The sequence below is a fragment of the Pterocles gutturalis genome, unplaced genomic scaffold (genome assembly GCF_000699245.1).
Source record: "Pterocles gutturalis isolate BGI_N339 unplaced genomic scaffold, ASM69924v1 scaffold16329, whole genome shotgun sequence".
NCBI classification, from domain to species: Eukaryota; Metazoa; Chordata; class Aves; order Pterocliformes; family Pteroclidae; genus Pterocles; species Pterocles gutturalis.
Genome location: NW_010136054.1, coordinates 15,126 through 19,335, shown reverse-complemented (window position 1 = coordinate 19,335; position 4,210 = coordinate 15,126). Strand labels below are relative to the sequence as shown.

The 4,210-nt window shown below is 42.4% G+C and overlaps 1 protein-coding gene across 2 annotated transcripts in view; it reads right to left on the bottom strand.

Moving 5' to 3' along the window:
- The window catches only part of GABRA5 (gamma-aminobutyric acid (GABA) A receptor, alpha 5), a 55,472-nt gene that overhangs the window by 36,355 nt on the left and 14,907 nt on the right, over positions 1–4,210 (bottom strand). The window lies entirely within an intron of this gene.

The following is a 4,210-nucleotide window of genomic DNA, read 5'->3' as shown; positions in this document are numbered from 1 at the left end:
ATAGCACACTTGGCTCCTTCACCCAGATCTCCCCAGGATGAAGAAGCAGCTGTGCAGCTGGATAGGAGCTCCCTGCTCCTATGAAGATCAGTGGTGTACTATTTCCCCCAGGGCATGCACCCCTGCACCCTTGCATGCAAACAGGGATGACAGAGCTCCAACTACACCTCAGCGACAGGTCAGGTCAGTGACACCTTCATAAGAGACAGAAAAGCTAAAGCAGGTAGAGATAGATGGGTGAGATAGATATTCTACCACTGCACTGAGCAAACTTAGAGATAGTGGTTTGAGTTTAATTGATGTTAAGTCACAACATGCTGATGTTTTTAAGATGCCCAGTTAATGGCGGATGCAAAGGGAAGGCCAGCCTTGCTTGCAGAAATTCTTCCAAGGCTCTTATACTGGACATAGTGCATATAATGGACACAACCTCAGGATTTTAGCTAGAGCCTGGTGAAAAAGACCTGCTTCATCATTTAGAGCAAACAGATAAAAATAAGTTTGGAATTTTTTATAAGATATAAATTTGTGTATACGGTTTCAGGAAAGATTAATTTAACAGTAGGAAGCAGAATAAGTCAGGCTGAATATCAATAGAAGGTACGCTAACACAGTAAGATCTCTTAGAAAGTAACTGTGATGTCCAAAGGCAATGTCTTAAGACTTCTAAAGAACAGAATAGACAAAAGTCTAGAAACAGGCATTTCCAGTGGACTACTCATTAAATGACAAGCCATGTGTATTTTTTCATCTGCACAATCACACCAAGACACTTTCCTATAGAAAGGCTGAAGAAGACAAACAGAAAGGAATTAAATGGGACAATAAAGGCTATTCCTACCCATGCCCGTTGCATGACTTTACTCAGTTATATGTATTAGTATTTTGATTTGACAAAGCCTTCGGAGAAGGGCAAATTACAAATTTCCTACAGGGTAACTGTGGTATAATGGGATCCAGGATTAATTCCTCACACCACCATAATATGTTCATCTAATCAGACATTTCTAAGCATCTTAGACTAGGCCCTTCCTCTCTTTTTTTCTGAAGTAGCCTGGAGCCGCTTTCCATCCTCCCTAAGCCCTTTATTCCTCACACATATGCTTTTATTTTCTGACTACCTCAGATATCTATACCCCAACCCACAGTAACTCCCAGTTATTCCTGAACGACCATCACCAGTACCAAGTATCCTGCTCCCCGAAACACTTCTACCCCCATTTCTTGCAAAATCCTATCTCACCTAAGCCCTCAAATCCTCCTGATCCTCCACTCCTGGCTCAGCCACAGGTACCCGGCACCCAGCAGCAGCTAGCTGGCCTCTGGCATCCCTCACTAGACATCCCTTTCCTCACCAGCATTCTATGGGCTCTTCCCATCATCTAAACAAGCAAAAACAGGATTGCAATTTATCAGAGGTTTTTTTTAGCTCCTCCTAAGGTGCACTATAGTCCCTCCCCCACCCACCTAGACAAAAGTGGAGGACTGAACCCAATTTAAGTGCACTCACTTGTGCTATGCTTGTACAACCTTGGGATTTATGTTGCATGGAGAGGAAACTGTGCAAGCCCTTCACAACACAGCAATGGGACCAGTTGCTGGCCGAACATCCCATAGCTTTAGGTGGCTGGCACACTACCCACCTCCAGGCTACATGAGTACAAGGGTGGGAAACACCAATGGAAATAAGTACATAGGATGGGACCTGTGACTAAACACAGTCATCTATAGTAACAATAGTTAGCCTGTGCTCCTTTTCCTGCCACTGCGAAAAAAAAACAGGAATCCTCTAAAGTTTGATTGGAGATAAGTAATCATCTTTCATACTAAAACAGACATCTGAAATAATGCAGACATCTAGCTCCTTAAGAATATCTCTCCCTTGCACTTGGAGCAATTCTGAGCCAAGAGGCTCATCTGCAGCCATCGAAGTTACCTATGAGTAAAATTAGCTGGGGTGAATCCTACCCATCCTGCCTGATGCACTCCACCACAGTGTATTTTAGATTGCTCATTGTCAGCCTGATATTTCAGCACAAACATGAATGTACTTCAGGGGACGGTATTTCCGATTAGGCAGATGAAGATTTTAATTTCAGTTTAAGTGAAATGACTAGGGAGTTCACTCTAATGTTATCCTCCCCTGGTAATAAAAAAAAGATAGCATAGCCATAACAATTCTTCAGCATCTACCAGGTACTTCTGAAGCCCTCAGCTGCAGAATTCGTCTGCAGATTTGGCCAAAGACAGTGGCTGTGTGCTTTCCTGGGGGTCTTTGGGGGGTACCCATCAGTGCACTGTTTCCCTTCACCCCATCCACTCCAAGCACACCCGGGACATCTGTTCATCCTTACAAAATGGGGACAGCACAAGGGAATCTAGCAGAAATTGTACCAGCTAATCCCAAGGGAAAGATTAACTGAAACTCAAGTTGGACCCTTTGTAAACCCTCAAAGTCCAGGCACACATCTCCCCCATCCAAGGACAGGCTGGTTCAGGTTTGTGTTTTCTCTTTTAATCAATTGTGCCCTTGCTGTGCGAGTTCCTGTCTCTGTGACAGAGATCTCTACGGGGTTCTGCCCACTTTTATTACCACCAGAATAGCCTATTGTCACGTACTTTACATAGAGCCTATATTTGGGCAGGTCATAATTGCCCATTTTGAATGTATTACACCACAGTCTCCTGTGATGCCTTTCTCTCCCTGTGGGTAACTCCAGCCATGGATTTTTCAAAACAACAAATCTCAGTTCCTTGAAGGACAACTTTTGAGAAATGGGGCAATGTGCAATCAAAGGAGAGAGACAGGAACCAGTAGGCTTGGTGTTAAAACAAGAATCGTGCTGCTATCCTCAGGGAAGAGCCCTTCACTTTGTATATTCCTATTTTCTCTCACTCTGTCAAAATCCGAATTGATGAAAAGCAGCCGAGAGTCCTTGCCACCACGGCAGGTTTTCAACATTCTGCAGAACTCAGCCCAATATGAAGAAACAATCTTTTTTTCTTCCAGCTTCAGGCAGTTTGAAGCTTGGATATGAAAGAAAAGGCAGAAAGTCTAACACAGGGAAAGGAAATGCATATTTGTGTGGCTTGATAGCTCTTAATTAGTTTTGTAATATTTATACAATGCCCAAAAGCATTGCCAGATCCATTTCTGTAAATATAAATGAATACATAAATGAAATCTTCCCTTTGAAATAAGAACAACAAATTCAAATTGAACAGAAATGTTCCCACCTAGATGTCTGGCTGACTGAAAACTAAGGGTTCATTTTAAAGTGTAGATTTGCTGGTCACCCCTCTCTCAGGGCCATGCAAGCAAACCTGCATTGAGAAAAGGCTGCCTTCTGGCAAAGTCAAGGCTTGAGAACCCACACATTTTTCAAATAATAATTTTCCCCTAAAAAAACACAAGCAAACAAAACCTTTCTTTCCCAATGGAAGTCTTGAAAACAGCATCGTTTCTTCCAGTCAACTGGTTTCATAATCAATAGCTCTACAGCATACAATGGTTAGCTTGCTAATGATGTGCTTTGTGTAAGAGCAGACTTTGTGCTAACAGGCACCCAGGACATGTGTACACTTGCATATACAATTTTAACGCTCAGTGCTAATGTAAGAAATTATATTTTCAGCCTAGATGAGCCGGGGTATTCGCTACAGAACAGCAAGCAGTGTGGTTATGCTGCCATCAAGTGGATAGCCAGCCTACACCTTGCTGAATATTAAATGTCTGTCACAAGCCATAGATAACTGTATTTCAGGGCTGTACTAAAAATTTTGCAGTTTCTTAACACCATACGGACAAACGTCTGCAGTCTCCAGCTGATAAATTATGCATTTGCAGATTAATGGCACAAATTCAACTGTAAACACTCCTAGCGTTTCCGGCAACCTTCAGTTGCCATAATAACATGGGAAAAATCCGTTTGTATGCTCTTCGGACATACAAACATATCATATTTAAAATCCCAAATTATATCAGATGCCTGGTAGACCTAGTGGTAGCACAAGTGGCTTGGGGTCCTTTCAAAATGATGGTGAGAGTGGGGCTCCAAGAAGCCTAGCTCTTGTGATGACACAGAAAGATTTTTCGTCAAGCTGATAGAAAATAATCAAAAATTCCCTATGAACTTTTCGCCAAAAGTTCAGTTACTGTCCAAAGGTTTAGCCCCAGTGAGCACACTGTACTTCATACAAGTTCTGGCAA